At 36.9% G+C, this 18964-nt stretch overlaps 1 long non-coding RNA gene across 1 annotated transcript in view; it reads left to right on the top strand.

Moving 5' to 3' along the window:
* The window catches only part of LOC141581068 (uncharacterized), a 40539-nt gene extending 21889 nt beyond the window's left edge, over positions 1-18650 (top strand). The window contains exon 2 of the long non-coding RNA XR_012513522.1: positions 18323-18650. This is a non-coding gene — a long non-coding RNA (uncharacterized LOC141581068). The remainder of the gene's footprint in view (positions 1-18322) is intronic.
* Positions 18651-18964: the final 314 nt, after the last annotated feature.

Genomic DNA, 18964 nt, shown 5'->3' with positions numbered 1-18964 from the left:
GAAATAATTTATAGAGAAGTTTTACAATATTTCTTGGTAATATAATAGTTTCCCTTTACCCACAGGTGACATATTCCAAGACCCCCAGTGGATGCCTAAATCTTGCATAGTACCTAACTGTCTACATATTATGCTTTTTCCTATGTATACATATGTATGATAAACTTTAATTTATATGTTAGTCATAGTAAAAGATTCATAACAGTAATGAATAATAAAATAGAAAAAATTTTAACAACATGCCAGTATCACTACTTTTGCTCTTTGGGGCAATTAAGTAAAATAAGGGTGATTTGAACACAAGGACTGCAATACTACAATAGTTGGTCTAATAACCCAGACAGCTACTGGGTGACTAGCAGGCTGGTAGTGGACAGCACACATGTACTAGACAAAGGGAGGATTCTTGTCCCAGGCAGGTGGAGTGGGTCTGCAGGAGATTTCAACACTCAACTTAAAACGGCTACTTGATGGCATTTACCCACTGCAGAGCTTCTTTCAAAGTTGAAGCCAATCCTCAAACTCTAAAGCTGCTGCTTCATCAGATAAATTGATATAATATTCAAAGTCCTCTTGTTTTCACTTCCACAATATTCACAGCATCTTCACCAGAAGTAGATTCCAGCTGAAGAATTCACTTTCTATGCTTCCTCACAAGAAACAACTCCCCCTTCACTAAAGTTTTATCATAAGACCGCAACAATTCAAACTCAGTCTCCACTTCTAATTCTAGTTCTTCTGCCATTTCCACAATATCGGCAGTTATTTCTTCCACTGAAGTCTTGACCGCCTCAAAGTCACCCACGAGGGCTGTAATGAATGTCTTCCAAACTCCTGTTAATGTTGATATTTGACCTCTTCCTGTGAATCATGAAAGTTATTTATGGCATCTAGAATGAGGACTCTTTTCCAGAAGGTTTTCATTTCATTTTACCCAGATCCAGCAGAAGAAATCACTATGGATGGCAGTGATAGCCTTACAAAAGGTATTTCTTAATTAGTAGAACTTGAAAGTTGAAATTACTCCTTGATTCATGGACCACAGAATAAATGTTTTGTTAGCAGGCATGAAAACAACATTCATCTTCTTGCTTCAGAGCTCTTGGGTGACTAGGTCCATGGTCAATGAGCAATAATATTTTGAAAGGAATTTATTTTTATAAGCAGTAGTTCTCAATGGGGGGCTTAAGATCAGTAAACAATGCTGTAAACAGACACGCTGTCATCCAGGCTTTGCTGTTCAATTTATAAAGCACAGGCAGGGTGGATTTACCATAATTCTTAAAGGTGTTAGGATTTTCAGAATAGTAAATGAGTATCACCTTCAAATTAAAGTCACCCCATTCTTTGAAGCTTTAAAGCCAGGTATTGACTTCTCCTCTCGCACTATGAAAGTCGTAGATGGCATCTCCTTCCAGCAGGAAGCTGTTATGTCTACATTGAAAGTCAGTGATTTAAAGTACCCACCTTCATCAATTACCTTAGCTAGATCTTCTGGATAACTTACTGCAGCTCCCGCATCAGCTCTTACTGCTTTACCTTGCACTTTTATATTATAGAGATGGTTTCTTTCCTTTTCTCATGAACCAACGTCTGCTGGCTTCAATTTTTTTCTTCTGAAGCTTCACCTGTCTTAACCTTCATAGCATGGAAGAGAGTCATGGCCTTGCTCTGGATTAGGCTTTGGCTCAGGGGAATGTTGTGGCTCGTTTGATCTATCTAGACCACTAAAACTTTCTCCCTATCAACAAGAAGACTACTTTGCTCTCTTAACATTTGTATGTTCACTGCCGTAGTATTTTTAATTTCCTTGCAGAACTATTCCTTTGCATTCACGAGTTGGCTAACTGTCTGGCATAGGGGCCTATGCTTTTGTCTATCTGTGCTTTTGACATGTTTTCCTCACTTGGCTTAATCACTTCTAACTTCTGATTTAAAGTGAAAACTGCATGACTACTCTTTTTTTTTTTTTCTTCACTTGAACACTTAGAGGCCATTGTAGGGTTATTAATTGACCTAATTTCAATATTTTTGTGTCTCAGCAAATAGGCAGGCCTAAGGAGAGGAAGAGAAATGGGAAATGGCTGATCAGCGGAGCAGTCAGAAAACATAACAACATTTATGGATTAAGTTTGCCATCTTATATGGGTGGGGTTCGTGGTTCCTCACAAGAATTACAATAGTAACAGGAAAGAGCATTGATCACATGTCACCAAAACACATGAAATAATAATGAGGAAGTTAGAAGTAGTGAGAGAATGACAGGAACCTGACACAGAGATGTGAAGTGAGTACTATTGGAAAAATTGCACTGATAGGCTTGCTCAAAGCAGGGCTGTCACAAAGCTTCAGTTTCTTAAAAATGCAATATCTGCGCAATGCAATAAAATGAATGAAGAGTGATAAAACAAGATGTGCCTCTACTCTGGCATATAAAAAAATCAGTACTGAAAATAAAGTTTTTTTTATAATCTGCCAGTAAGGATCTCCTTACAACTATTTTATACAATTGAATTTAAAACTCTGAAAACAATTTTGAATTGTGAAGGATAATAAAAGGATTGCAACAGGGTTTTGTAAAGCACAAACTACCTCTTGTTGAGATTTTTAAAAGTAATATTTTAGTACAGAAAGGTTATACTTGAAATAATACGTTCCACATATATTATCTTTTTGCAAATGAAAGCAATAGTTTTTATTTCTTGTTTATTATTTAATTTTTATTTTATTTTTCCATAAGTTATTGGGGTACAGGTGGTATTTGGTTATGTGAGTAAGTTACTTGGTGGTAATTTGTGAGATTTTGGTGTACCCATCACCTGAGCAGTATACACTGAACCCTGTTTATAGTCTTGTATTCCTCAATCCACTCCCACTCGTCGCCCCAAGTCCCAAAACTCCTTTGATCATTCTTATGTCTCTGTATCCCCATAGTTTAGCTTCCACATATCGGTGAGAATATGTGATGTTTGGTTTTCCATTCCTGAGTTACATCACTTAGGATAATAATCTCCAGTCTCACCCAGGTCACTGAAAATACTGTTAATCCATTCTTTTTACGAATGCATAGTGTTCCATTATATATATATGTATATATATATATATGATGTGGTATATACATATGGTGTGGTATATATATGGTATATATATGTGTGGTACATATGTATACGGTGTGGTGTATATATGTATTATGTGGAGTGTGTGTGTGTGTGTGTGTGTGTGTGTGTGTATGATCATTGGTTGATGGGCATTTGGGTTGGTGCCACAATTTTGCAGTTGCAAACTCTGCTGCTATAAACATTTGTGTGCAAGTATCTTTTTCAAATAATGACTTATTTTCTCTGAGTAGATTACCCAGTTGTGGGATTGCTGGATCACATGGTAGTTCTACTTTTAGTTCTTTAAGGACTCTCCACACTGTTTTTCGTAGTGGCTGTATTAGTTTACACTCCCATCAGCAGTGTAGAAGTGTTCTCTATTCACTGCATTCATGCCAAAATCTACTCTTTTTTGATTGTTTTTTTTATGGCCATTCTTGCAGGAGTGAGGTGGTATCGCATTGTGGTTTTGATTTGTGTTTCCCTGATCGTTGGTGATGTTAAGCTTATTTTCATATGTTTGTTGGCCATTTGTGTATCTTCTTTTGAGAATTGTCTATTCATGTCCTTAGCCCACTCTTTGATGGGGTTGTTTTTTTTCTTACTGATTTATTTGAATTCGTTGTAGATTCTGGATATTGGTCCTTTGTCAGATATATAGATTGTGAAGATGTTCTCCCACTCTGTGGTTGTCTGTTTATTCTGCGGACTGTTCCTTTTGCTGTGCAAGAACTCTTTAGTTTAATTAGATCCCAGATATTTATTCTCCTTTGTTTTTATTGCATTTGCTTTTGGGTTCTTGGTCATGAAATCCTTGCCTAAGCCAATATCTAGAAGAGTTTTTCCAATGTTACCTTCTAAAACTTGTACAGTTTCAGGTCTCAGGTTTAAGTCCTTAATCCATTGTGAGTTAATTTTTGTATGAGGTGAGAGAGGACGATCCAGTTTCATTCTCCTACATGTGGCTATCCAGTTATCCCAGCACCTTTTGTTGAATAGGGTGTCCTTTCCTCACTTTATGTTTTTGTTTGTTTTGGTGAAGATCAGCTGGCTGTTAAGGACTTGGGTTTATTTCTGGGTTCTTTACTCTGTTACATTGGTCTATGTGCCCATTTTTATACAGGTACCATGCTGTTTTAGTGACTATGGCCTTATACTATAGTTTCAAATCAGGTAGTGTGATGCCTCCAGATTTGTTCTTTTTGCTTAGTCTTGCTTTGGCTATGTGGGCTATTTTTTGGTTCCATATAAATTTTAGAACTGTTTTTTTATAATTCTGTGAAGAACAGTGGTGGTATTCTGATAGGGATTGCAAGGAATTTGTGGATTGTTTTTGGCAGTATGATCACTTTCACAATATTGACTCTACCCATCAATGAACATGGGATGTGTTTTCATTTGTTTGTGTCATCTATTATTTCTTTCACTAAGGTTTTGTAGTTTTCCTTGTAGAGGTCTTTTGACTCCTTTGTTAGGTATATTCCTAAGTATTTTATTATTATTATTATTATTATTTTGCAGCTATTGTAAAAGGGGTTTTGTTCTTGATTGGATTCTTTGCTTGGTTGCTGTTGGTGTATTGAAGAGCTACCAATTTGTCTACATTAATCTGTATCCAGAAACTTTGTTGAATTGTTTTATCAGTTCTAGGAGCTTTCTAGATGAATTCTTAGAATTTTCAAGATAAACAATCATACTGTCACCAAACAGTGACAACCTGACTTCTTCTGTAACAATTTAGACACCCCTTATTTCTTTCTTTTATAGAAGAGAAATGGTGAGAGTAAACATCCTTATTTTTTTCCAGTTCTCAGAGGGAATGCTTTCAACTTTTCCCCAATCAGTACTATGTTGGCTGTGGATCTGTCATAGATGGCTTTTGTTACATTAAGGTATGTCCCTTGTATGCTGATTTTGCTGAGAATTTTAATCATAAAGGATGCTAGATTTTTTTGAATGCTTTTTCTGTATGTATAGAGATGATAATGTGATTTTTGTTTTTAATTAGGTTTTTGTGGTGTATCATATTGACCTGTGTATGTTAAACTATCACTGCATCCCTGGTATGAAACCCGCTTGACCATAGTGGATTATCTTTGTGATATGCTGTTGGATTCAGTTACTTAGAATTTTGTTAACGATTTTAGCATCTATCAGTCTATAGTTCTCTTTTTTAGTTATGTCCTTTCTTGATTTTGGTAATAGGCTGATGCTGGCTTCATAGAATGAATTAGATAGGGTTGCTTCTTTCTTTTTCTTGTGAAATAGTGTCAAAAGCATTGGTACTAATTCTTCTTTGAATGTCTGGTAGAATTCTGCTGTGAATCCATCTGGTCCTGGACTTTTATTTGTTGATAGTTTTTTATATTAACATTTCATTCTCACTGTTTGTTATTGGTCTGTTCAGGGTATCTAATTCTTCCTGATTTAAGCTAGGAGGGTTGTATTTTTTCAGGAATTTATCCATCTCTTCTAGGTTTTCTAGTTTACATGTGTACAGGTGCTTGGATGATCTTTCGTACTTCAGTGGCATCAGTTTTAATATCTTCTATTTCATTTCTTACTGAGGTTATTTGGATTTTCTCTCTTCTTTTCTTGGTTAATCTTGCTAATTTTCTATCAATATTATTTATGTTTTCAAAGAACTAGCTTTCATTTCATTTATCTTTTGTATTTTTTGTTTGTTTCCATTTCATTTAGCTCTGCTTTGATCTTGGTTATTTTCTTTCTTCTGCTGGGTTTGGGTTTTGTTTGTTCTTGTTTCTCTAGTTTCTTGAGGTATGGCCTTAGATTGTCTGTGTGTGCAATTTCAGACTTTTTGTTGTAGGTGTTTAGGGCATGAACTTTCCTGTTAACATTGCCTTTGCTATATTCCAGAGGTTTTGATGGTTTTGTCATTCTTGTAACTCAGTTCAAATAATTTTTTAATTTCCATCTTGATTTCATTTTTGGATCAACGCTCATTCAGAAGCAGGTTATTTAATTTCCATGTATTTACATGATTTTGAAGGTTCCTTCTGGAGTTGATTTTCAGTTTTATTCCACTGTAGTCTGAGAGAGTGCTTGTTATAATTTCAATTTTCTTAAATTTATTGAGGCCCATTTTATGGCCTATCAAATGGTCTATCTTGGAGAAAGTTCCATGCAATGTTGAATAGAATGTGTATACTGAGGCTGTTGGATGAAATGCTCTGTACATATCTGTTAAGTCCATTTCTTCCAAGATATAGTTTAAATCCATTGTTTCTCTGTTGACTTTGTCTTGATGACTTATCTAGTGCTATCAGTGGAGTACTGAAGTCCCACACTATTATTGTGTGGCTGTCTATCTCATTTCTTAGGTCTAGTAGTAATTGTTTTATAAATTTGGGAGCTGCGGTGTTAAGTGCATATGTTTAGGATTGTGATATTTTCCTGCTGGACAAGGTCTTTTACCCTTATATACTGTCTCTGTCTCTTTTAACTGCTTTCGCTTTAAAATTTGTTTTATCTGATATAAGAATAGCTACCCCTGCTTGCTATTGGTGTCCATTTGCATGAAATGATTTTTTCTAACCCTTTAAGTTTATGTGAGTCCTTATGTGTTAGGTGAGTCTCCTGAGGGCAGCAGATAGTTGGTTGCTGAGTTCTTATCCATTCTGCAGTTCTTTATCTTTTAAGTGGAGCATTTATGCTATTTATATTCAATGTTAGTATTGAAATGGGAGGTACCATTTCTTCATTGCGCTTTTTGTTGACTGTGTATTTGGGTTTTTTTTTTTTTTTGTTTTCACTTTAAAACTTGTATTTTTTTTTTTAAGATTCTATGTGATTTATGCTTTAAAGAGATTCTGTTTTGATGTGTTTCCAGGATTTGTTTCAAGATTTAGAATGCCTAAGCAGTTCTTACAGTGGTGGTTTGGTAATGGCAAATTCTCTGAGCATTTGTTTGTCTGAAAAAAAAAAAAAAAAAAAAAAAAAAAAACGGCCGGGCGCGGTGGCTCAAGTCTGTAATCCCAGCACTTTGGGAGGCTGAGGCGGGTGGATCATGAGGTCAAGAGATCGAGACCATCCTGGTCAACAAGGTGAAACCCCGTCTCTACTAAAAATACAAAAAATTATCTGGACATGGTGGCGCGTGCCTGTAATCCCAGCTACTCAGGAGGCTGAGGCAGGAGAATTGCCTGAACCCGGGAGGCGGAGGTTGCGGTGAGCCGAGATCGCGCCATTGCACTCCAGCCTGGGTAACAAGAGTGAAACTCCGTCTCAAAAAAATAAAAAAAAAAAAAAAATCACCACTGTGTCTTTCCTTCATATACAATGCTTAGTTCTGCTGGATACAAAACTCTTGGCTGATCTTTGTTTTCTTTGAGGAGGCTGAAGATAGGTCCCCAATACCTTGTAGCTTGTAGTGTTTCTGCTGTGAAATCTGCTGTTAATCTGATAGGTTTTCCTTTATAGGTTACCTGGTGTTTCCATCTCACAGCTCCCAAGATTCTTTCCTCCATCTTTACTTTAGACAAACCGATGACAATGTGCCTTTGTGAAGATCTTTATGTGATCAATTTGCCAGGTGTCCTTTGTGCTTCTTATATTTGGCTGTCTAAGTCTCTTGCAAGGCCAGGGTAGTTTTCCTCAGTTATTACCCCAGTATGTTTTCCAAGCTTTTAGAATTCTCTTCTCCCTCAGGTAGTGTATTGATTATTCTTTTTTTTTTTTTTTTTTTTTTTTTGAGACTGAGTTTGGCTCTTGTTACCCAGGCTGGAGTGCAATGGCGCGATCTCAGCTCACCGCAACCTCTGCCTCCTGGGTTCAGGCAATTCTCCTGCCTCAGCCTCCTGAGTAGCTGGGATTACAGGCACACGCCACCACGCCCAGCTAATTTTTTGTATTTTTAGTAGAGACGGGGTTTCACCATGTTGACTAGGATGGTCTCGATCTCTTGACCTCGTGATCCACCCGCCTCGGCCTCCCAAAGTGCTGGGATTATAGGTGTGAGCCACCGCACCTGGCCTGATTATTCTTAAGTTTGGTAACTTAACATAATCCCAGACTTCTTGGAGCCTTTGCTCATATTTTCTTATTCTTTTTTTCTTTGCCTTTGCTGGATTGGGTTAATTCAAAGGCCTTGTCTTCAAGCTCTGAATTTCTTTCTTCTACTTGTTCAGTTATATGGTTGAGATTTTCCAGATCATTTTGCGTTTCTAAAAGTGTGTCCAAAGTTTCCTGAATTTTTGATTGTTTTTTCTTTAAGCTATCTATTTCCATGACTACTTCTCCCTTCGTTTCTCGTATCATGTTTTGGATTTCCTTGCATTAGGTTTCACCTTTAATCAAGGTTAGCTTAATAACTAATCTCCTGATTTCTTTTTCGGATAAATCAGGGATTTTTTTTTCTTGGTTTGGATCCATTGCTGGTGAAATAGTGTGATTTTTGGGGAGTGCTGAAGAGCCTTGTTTTGTCACATTACCAAGGTTGGTTTTCTGGTTCCTTCTTATTTGGGTAGGCTCTGTCGGAGGAAAGGTCTAGGGCTAAAGGCTATTGTTCAGATTCTTTAGTCTCATGGGATGTTCCCTTGATGTTACTCTTCCCTTTTTCCTATGGATATGGCTTCCTGGGAGCCAAACTGTAGTGATTGTTGTCTTTCTCCCGGGTCTATCCAGCCAGCTAATCTACCCAGCTCTGGGGCTGGTACTGGAGGTTGTCTGCACAGAGTCCTGTGATGTGAACCATCTATGACTCTCTGAGGAACAAATACCAGCACCTGTTCCAGTGGAGGTGGTGGAGGGGATGGGTAGAAGGAACTCCATGAGGGTCCTTAGCTTTGGTGGTTGAATGCATTTTTTTTGTGCTGGTTGTTCTCCTGCTGGGAGGTGGCACTTTCCAGAAAGCATCAGCTGTAGTAGTGTGGAGTGGGACCAGCTCCCAAGAACTCCCAAGATTATATACCCTTTGTCTTCTACTATTAAGGTGGGTAGAGAAGGACCATTAGGTGAGGGTGGGGCTAGACATGTCTGAGCTTAGACTCTGCTTGGGCAGGTCTTGCTGCAGCTGTTGTGGCAGATGGGGTGAAATTCCCAGGTCACTGGAATTGTATACATAGGAGGATTACGGCTGCCTCTGCTGAGTCATGCGGGTTGTCAAAGAAGTGGGGGAAAGCCGGCAATTACAGACCTCACCCAGTTCCCATGCAAACTAAAGGACCAGTCTCGCTTCCACCATGCCCCCATCAACAGCCTGGAGTCTGTTTCCAGGCAGAGGGCCAGACGGGCTTGAAAACTTGCCCGAAGCTATCCACCTACCAGAGTATTTGGGGTGTCTCCCGGGTCTTGCAGGAGCAGTCTGCTTCCTTCAGAGTGCCTGTGGATCCTCTTGGGATTGCTGGTTTGTTCCTGCGGTTGATCTGGAGCTAAAATTCACAACACAAGCCTCCGCATGCTGCTCTGTCCAGAGTGGCAATCTAGTCCTGCCTCCTGTCCTCCATGATCCTAATGCCACTTCACCAGAGTTGAGAATTTTAGACATAAGGAAATAGCTGTCAGACCTCTTTGGTTTGTGTCCTCCTGGGCAGATACAAAGTAGTCTATTAATCTTATTAACTCTTGGATTTATGTATTTGTATGTTTAGGCTGTTATTGATGTTCAAAGTGAAAGTGGCAGGTTCAAAGTGAAAAAGGCAGCTTCCACATAGTCTTCAAAAATGAAACATAAAAAAATGCTTGGCTTGGCTGGGCACGGTGGCTCATGCCTATAAGTCCAGCACTTTGGGAGGCTGAGGCGGGTGTATTGCCTGAGGTCAGGAGTTCGAGACCAGTCTGGCCAACATAGTGAAACCCCATCTCTACTAAAAATGCAAACAATTAGCTGGGCGTGGTGGTGGGCATCTGTAATCCCAGCTACTTGGGAGGCTGAGGCAGAGGAATTGCTTGAACCCAGGAGGCAGAGGTTGCAGTGAGCTGAGATCACACTGTTGCATGCCAGCTTAGACACCAAGAGTGAAACTCCATCTAAAAAGAAATTCTTGGTTTCTGTTAGAAGTAGATATGTATTTGCATCAATATATTTTTGAGTATATCATTTGCCACTCAGATAATGATAATTTCTTTTAAAAATAAAATTTTTATATTAAAAACCTGTGAATTCAAGTTATTTAACAATTTTTATGAGGTCATGGTTCTCTTGTAATACTCATAATAGTAACTTCAATTGAAAAATATTTTCAATGCAGGTGGAAAGCCAAAAAGAATTCTTCAGCTACTTTCAAATAAATAATTCAATTATGCATTTCCCAAATGTATGCCTCTAGAACAATTTAAATAAGCATCATACTAACAAATATCAAATATAAAATGGCTTTTTAAATGGAATGAATTACTTCTTTCTGTAGGAATCCTAGTCACTTTGTATCTATATCTGACTGTGGATCCTTTAATCATAATTTTCCTGGCATACATATATTAAATTATCTTGGAAAAAATGAACATTTTCATGCTTCTTAATGTGTAGTCATGTGATCACTTTAGTACAGCTTTCAGTTTGCTCAAGAGTGCTGCTCTGATTTTTCCCATAATTGGATCTCATCCAGTTAATGTATGACCCCTTTTAGCCCTTGTAATATCTGTTTCATAATGAGGAGGGGGAAAAAAAAAAAGCTGTTGAAACTCTATCACACAGTAACTGTACCAAGAAGAGGAGGTGGTTGAATTTAATATGTAGTATTACCAACCCGTGATATGAAACACTCATTGTGAGCCTTTGTTGCTGGGGTGCCACTTCCTTTACCTCTTGCAAGCATGTGAGAAAATAAGGTTTTTACTAATGTGGAATAGGGGAAAGGGTCCAAAATTACAGATTAATATGTATTTCATATCTCTTTTCTTTCTTTTTTTTTTTTTCAATTAGTGCTATACAGTTGAGACCATGTAAATATGGATTGATTTAAACTACTTGAAAATCTGGCTATGCATTTTGTGAAATCCGACCATTTGTTTCTGGAGAGAAAAAATATGTATGTAATAGGATCAGCTTTACTTGGAGAACTCCAAAATTCTCATGTAATTTTCATGCAGGACAAATTAGCAAAGCATCTCATAAAATAACAGAAAAAAAATCATCTGGATATTTTAAATTTCAGCTGGGCAAGAGGCACTTGAACAGTGATTCTGAAAAAAAAGGAGTTTTGTTTTGTTTGTTTGAGTTCTTTCTGTGTTTTCAGATTCTCATCCATCTAGGCTAATCTTTAATACGGAAATGGCTGTTGAACATCGTTAGAAGAAAATTGGAACTCACATTGTATTATGACAAGAAAGAAATTTCTTCTTCCTGTAATTCAGTTGTAATATTTGTGATCAAAATCATTAAATATAAAGACGCTGACATAACTTTTAAGTATGACTCCATAAACTTAGAAAATTTAGAAAGAGTAGAAATGTTTCCACATAAATTATGAAACAAAATTCTACAGGATTTTATGAAGGCTAAATAACAGAAAGATTCTGAATAATATAGACTTGCAAATTTGATGTGCATTCAAAATCATAGCCCAGAATGAATGCTTGAAACAATTGGACAGTGACAAAGAATCACATGAAGGAAGATGGAATAGAACCATACCTTATTAAAGTAGAAAAGTTGTCTGATAAGAAACAAAGAGCTTTCCTTAAATGTCTTGGAAAGTTGATGAAAGAGAAATTAGTCTGGAGTACGATTCCAAACAGTAGATCATGGGCCAAAATGTTAGGGCAAAAAAGGGATGGATTTTCTAATTATTTGAGCTATTTGTAAACGTAAGAGGCTGTAAAAGTCATTGGTGCTCAGTCTCTTGCAGTTTAAGCATCAGTTGAGCACTGTCACTCATGTTTTAAAATAAAAACAAAAACCATCCTTGGACCCCCCCACCACAAAATTTCCCATGTGGTGTCATATGAGGAAGACGATTTCTAAGTTATTCACGTCGTGCTTCTTTCTTCTGTCTCCACAAACACTTCCTTTTATCTAATTTTTAAACCAAATACAATTTGACCTTTAAAATTGTATTTAGCTTTGATGACAAGATTTTAAAATTATTAAGTTTAGATTTTGATTTAGTAGATAAGAAATACATAGTTGAGTTTTTAGATCTTTGCAAAGGATGCTTTAAGATAAAACCCTTTTAAAGCAGATTGCTGGCTATTTGTATAAAGACTGTTATTTCTTCACACAAAGGAATTTTGAAAATAATTTCACTTACGTCTCCCAAAATACATAAAAATGTAATAAATGTAACAACTGAAATGCAGTAATTATAAGAACTTTTTTATGTTTTGGATTGAAGTTTGAGGTTGTACTGAAGGCTCGCAAAAAAAAAAAAAAAAAGAAAAAAAGAAAAGAAAGAAAAAAAGAAAGAAAAGAAAAAATAAAACAAGCACGTGTATGCTCATTACAGCACTATTCCCAATAGAAAAGACATTGAATCTACTTGATTTCCCTTGAATGATAGATTGGATAAAGAAAATGTGGTACATATGCTCCCCGTGAAATACTACGCAGCCATAAAAAAGAACAAGATCACATCTTTTGCAGGAACATGGATGGAGCTGGAGGCTATTATCCTTGGTAAACTAACACAGGAACAGAAAACCAAATACTGTGTTTTTTTCTATACACATAGAGGGGAACAACACACACTGGGGCCTATCAGAGGGTGAAGAATGGGAGAAGGGAGAATCAAAAAATATAATAATGGGTACCAGACTTAATACCCAGGTGATGAAATAATGTGTACAATAAACTCCCATGACACAGGCTTACCTATGCAACAATCCTGTACTTGTACATCTGAACTTAAATTCAAAACAATACAAAACAAGATAAACAAACACACACACACAAACATATTTTCATGTTCATAGGAACACAGGATGCTTTCTACTAGGTTGAAATACCAAAATCGGTTTATTGTGGCAAGTTCCTCCTTGAATGAATAGCAGAATTTAATAAATTTGGAATCAGCCAGAGGAAAGTGCTTCGTGTAAATAGAAATCCTGCTGTGTTTCGCTGCTTGTGTCTCTGGAGGTAGGCAAGTGATGTGCTCTTCTTTGGTATGAATGGAGAGAAGCAAAGGTGTAATCAGGTAAATCAATTAGTAAGTTAGAGGAGGAGCAAAGTAAGGAGCAATGAAAGATTATAGGACAAAGCACTGTGGAAAGAAAAGTGGATACATTCGAGATAATTTCTGAAGATACTGTTGAAAGAATTTTCTATTTTTTCTTATGTGGGTCTTGAAGGCAAAGGAGTCAGAATTGACTGCTCAACAGCTAAACTTAAGCTACTGTCCTTTTCTGAAATAGAAAATTCAGAAAGGAACAAGTTGTTGCTGGAGGGAGACTAGATCCAATATGAACATGTGAATTTTTAGATGCTTATGAGGCATTTATGAGGATATGTCAAGTGAGATACATGAGTCTGGCACTTAGAAGAATTAGCTTGGCTGGAAGAAAAAATGAAGAAATCTCTATATTTACAAAGTATCTAAGGCAACAAAAAATAGAACTATCTGAGAGAGTTTAGAAAGAGATAAAAATGGAGATTGACCTATAAAAAGATAGAAACAACATTAACATACATTTTTCCTATAGGAGTTTAATCATAGAGTAGGACATAAAATTTTGCCCACATAATTTAATAACAAGAATGGAGCCTCTTATTCAGACAGTTCTGAATGGATCTAGAACAAGATTCTAATATTTCAGAAACGGTTTGGCAAGACTGAACAGACTGAAGAGTTAAGGGAGGTAAAAGTAGCCCACGGATAGGTTTGGTACTAGGAGACCCTGATGCAGCTGTGGAAATTTAGTCTACTAGGCACACAAAACCAGGCACTAATACAAGGACCGGTCAACAAATGAGGGTCAGGTGTGTGTAGCAGCATCAATAATAGGTCGTAATTGGTGGAGTGCAGTAAGAAATGTTAAATTTGATGACTTGTAAAGCTATAGATACATAAGAGTCAATCTTTGAGTTCCCTTCTTCTCTAGACAGGAAGTAAGCTAGTACTGTTCACCCCACTGACATCACATTAACATGTTAAATTCTACATTTGCCCTAATGTGTATCACATCTCTGTCTATATATCGTCTCCTCTTTCTTCATTAAGGACATTCTTGTTATCCTTCTTGGTCCATTCTACCAATCACTCAAATTAATAACTTGAATGTAAATCAGTTCATATCGTTATTTTTATGAAACCCTCCCAAGGGCTTCCATTTGCAGTTACAATAAAATCTATGACTTCCAGGGATCTCAATGTTCAGGCCTTTGACCCCATTTTTCTCCTCGGACCGCTCTCTCCTATTTATTACTCTCTGGCCAATTTGGTCTTTCATGATCTTAGATGCAGTAAAATCTCACCTTGGTAATTTTACTTACTTCTTGCACAGGAGGCATTTCACTTTTTTTTTTTTTTTTTTTGAGACAAGGTCTCTCTCTATCAACCAGGCTGGAGTGAAGTGGCACTAACTCAGCTCACTGCAACCTCGGCTTCCCTGGTTCAAGCAACTCTCCCACCTCAACCTCCTGACTAGCTAAGATTACAGGTGCCCACCAACACACCTGGCTGATTTTTGTATTTTTAGTAGAGATAGGGTTTCACAATGTTGGCCGAGCTGGTCTCAAACTCTTGACCTCAAGTGAGCCACCTGCCTCAGCCTCCCGAAGTGCTGGGATTGCAGAAGTGAGCCACCACACCCAACCAAAGGCACTTCACTCTTTAGGCAGGCCCTGTTTTTCCTTCAAGTTTCAGCGTAACTATCATCACCTTCTTGAAAGGAACTTTCTGAACACCTTATTTAAAACAGTTTCCCTATTTTTGCCCCTCAGCTCATTTTGCTATTTTATTTTCCCATGTAAGTTACTGATTATATATTTGCTAGTATATCTGCTTGTTCATTAGACTATAAACTGCACAAGGGCAAAAATTATGGCTTCTGATTCATTATTAGGCCCCTGATATTTGGCATATGGGATATTAACATTAGCAATACTTACTAAAGAAATGAATAAACACAAGGATACATGAATGAATGAATGAGAGGACAGGTACATAAATTAATAAATGAATGAGAAAACGTCTCATTAGCATCTAGCTTTTTGGTACATGAACATAAGCCATCAGTAGCAATAGTAGGGTTCAGGCTATCAACATCTTTCTACACCATGTGAACTTACAAAAAGTTGTTAATAGTCATACTCCAGTAAGTAAAATGTTATTACAACATCTGTTCTTGGATTTCAATGTTTTAGATACTTGATTTAGAGCCTTTTTGGTACTGTTCTAGATTTTAAAATAGAGCTGTAGATTTTAAATTATATTCCTATGTATAGTTAATAAAATTTTGCCTCAATCGATCTAGATATTGGATTCTATTTTTATATACTTCTTGTTCAATCAAGGCATAAAGACTATTTAATTCACTGACATCAGATAAAATGTGATTTTAATATTACACCTTACTAAATTTCTCTACTCCATCTAAAACTTAGAAAACTTATTTGTTCTCTTTATTCTAGCAAATTACTGGATAATCCTAAATTGAGTCTGAGATTATTGCTAAAAAGCAAAGTAAGTTATGTCTGGACAACAGATCTCAAACTCTGTTATCAGTTTTTAAACCCATATTTTACACAACATTCATCTTAATGTCCAAAAGAAATTATTTAGGAAATGAAGGTAGTGTTTTGCTCTGGTATTGATAATATCTATTGAAAAGTTGTAAACCCTGCTAAAATCTGTGGTCTAGAGAAGAAAAAATACATTAATTATTTTCATTTCAATATGAATTTTGTTTAAAGTCACAAATCATCACGACTTTTGCACATGGCAAGATAGGTCAGATATGTAACAGGGACTTAGATAATATTAAATAATGAAAAGGAGTCATATAGTGTTAAAATTCAAATAGTAATCTAAGTAGCCTTCATTGTACACAGTTTTTGATATACTGATTTTGGTTACCACATTGTAAGTCTATGCCATCAGTATCTAAACAACATTGTTCAAATTTATTATGATTGTTCAAATGTATTACCATGTGAATAATTGCACAAGGTACAAAATTTGCTGATAGCTCTTCACTCCAGAGATTACTATGTAAATAACACATGCCACTCATGTTCAGTGATCAATCACATCATTTCTTTCAGAATCGGTGGATGTTTGGTCACAGTGCATCTGTTGCTAATGCACACACAGACAGTTAAGCAGGTCATTGTGTTGTCGTCTTGTCTTCTAGTCACAAATCCATGCGACAGTTTGTAAAACAAACAAACGGGTGAATTGGACAAGGAAGATGAAATTTTAGCAAAGAAATGAAAAGTGATGATACTGGAAGTGAGATTTGAATAGATGGAGGGATTGAAGGCATGGCTGACTATGAGAAGGAATGTTGACTACTGTATGCATGTAGTTAGAAAATTTCATGAGGATAAGCTTATCAATATAATGAAAGGATAAGAATAAAATGGGCCAGGCGCGGTGGCTCAAGCCTGTAATCCCAGCACTTTGGGAGGCCGAGGCGGGTGGATCACGAGGTCTAGAGATCAAGACCATCCTGGCCAAAATGCTGAAGCCCCGTCTCTACTAAAAATACAAAAAATTAGCTGGGCATGTTGGCGCGTGCCTGTAATCCCAGCTACTCAGGAGGCTGAGGCAGGAGAATTGCCTGAACCCAGGAGGCGGAGGTTGCGGTGAGCCGAGATCACGCCATTGCACTCCAGCCTGGGTAACAAGAGCGAAACTCCATCTCAAAAAAAAAAAAAAAAAAAAGAATAAATGATGACAATGTTCCAGAGGAAGTGTTGCCAGCGATATGTGTGTGTGTGTGTGTGTGTGTGTGTGTGTGTGTGTGTGTCTGTGTTTTAAGGGGATTCTCGACAATAATTCATACCTTCGAAAATTCAAAAGATGAAATGTTAAAAGCTTATCTAAACTTGGAAAGACTATGTCATTTTGTTAAGGCATAGAAAAGACACTCTTTGATATTATATGTCAAGAAGGAGATTCAAACCACTCTCAGTGAGATTTTTACAGTGAAATACAACACAAATGTTCAATGTTTCTAAATGATTTAAATTATAGTGTTCTAAGAATATTCATTGTATTATTTGTTTTCATTTCCCCTACGTTTATAACTGATAGTATCAGGAGAGGCCTTAAGGTTCTGGAAAGCAAACTTTAAAAATCATAGAACAATGGTAACTTTCTCACTGATAATGAGATCACTTTGTGCTGCTAGCTTGCATGTCTTTTAAAAGTCCTGCACTACTGTGAAAAGCAAGGACTGCTTGTACTAACTTATCTACTTTATATGAGTGAACACCAATCAAGTTCAATACATTTTACCATCTAACAGTTACTATGCAGTTTCTAAATTACCTCTAATCATGTTTATGTAATAAAAAGGCCTACAGTTTTGATATGCCTTGAAACTTTTTAATAGCTTTAAATTAAAGATAATCACTGATGTAAGCTTTTCAAATGACCATTAATTGACCCTGCTACTGGTCAACATTGTGGGAATAATAAAGCATATGAAGTTTTCACTGGTCATATATAACATATTGCAATTCAACACTGAAAAAAGTAATTTATGATGTGTAATTTAAGATTAGAAGACATATGCTAAAGTTATAATTTATTATTTTCAAAAAAAAAAGATTCATATTTTCTTCCCAAGAAGATGTCATGATTTTTTGGGAAAAGCTATAAATTATTATCATATCTCTGCAGATCATAAATAAATTAAATGCATTAAGATTTGCTCCCATAATAGAAGAAGATAAATTAATTATACATTTTAGTGTTAAAAAAAGTACACATAAAGGCTTATATTGGCCTAAGATGAGCCACAAGCCAGGAAGCAGACCACAAACATTCTATATAATCAGGGACTGTGCTGAAAACACAACACACTGAAATGGTTCAAGAGACTCTAATGAAGGGTTTGAAGAGAGTTAAAAAAAAAAATCAAAAAGTGTGCTGAAGCAGCCACAGATGAGCAAACATGAGAAGCTTTTATCACTTCTTAGCCTAAAGGGTTAAGGAGAAGATGAGTTAATAAAGCCCAGGGAACTCTAGTGTGGAAAATAGGGACTAACAGACAGGAGTTGCAGTCCTGGAGGATTGAGCTGTGCTGGAAATGTGGCTTAGAGCAGGATGAAAGAGGTAAGGACGTTCTCTGATCTGATCTCTTCCTTCCTTCCTCTGCAGTCTCTCACCAGCGGACCCCAAATCCACCACCAGTGACTCCCACTAGCCACATCCCACAAGAATAAGCCAACGATGCAATCCATGATGGTCAACTTCCTGAGGCCCTGAAGAAGACAGAAGAGGAAGGAGTTTGCTTCTGGAGACATGGCAAACAGAAGAAGTAGAATAACATAATCATAAAACTTTAGTCATGAACCTACGTTTCGCTGAATTATGCCCAGAAGCAAGACTGAAACACTTCTCAATATGTGAAAGTTAGCAGTTTAGTAAACTCAACTTGAGTTCCAAAAAGAAGTATTTTATTAAAACAATGTTACAATATCAAGGAGTTTAAGCCTCATTTTTGATGTAATTATGCTTAATCCCCATTTTTTTCCACCTCATTTAAGTCACTGTCTATATTTTGAGAAACTCACAACCACTCACCTGGGAGTGGACAAAGATACAAACAAAATTATTGAAGCATATGGCATTACACAGAGGAGTGAGTGCCCGCCGCTGCTTGCTCATTTAAGAAGTAGTCATTGGATGTCATGAAGTGAGGCCATTAAAGGTGGATGGGTGTTCACTGTCCCCAGAAGGTTGAGGCGGCATGAGCAAAGGTGAGAGAGAAGCAGGAAACACAGCATGATGTTTCTTTAG

The sequence above is a fragment of the Saimiri boliviensis genome, chromosome 14 (genome assembly GCF_048565385.1).
Source record: "Saimiri boliviensis isolate mSaiBol1 chromosome 14, mSaiBol1.pri, whole genome shotgun sequence".
NCBI classification, from domain to species: Eukaryota; Metazoa; Chordata; class Mammalia; order Primates; family Cebidae; genus Saimiri; species Saimiri boliviensis.
Note: the sequence above shows the minus strand (reverse complement) of the source record. Positions and strands in the feature narration are given on the sequence as shown.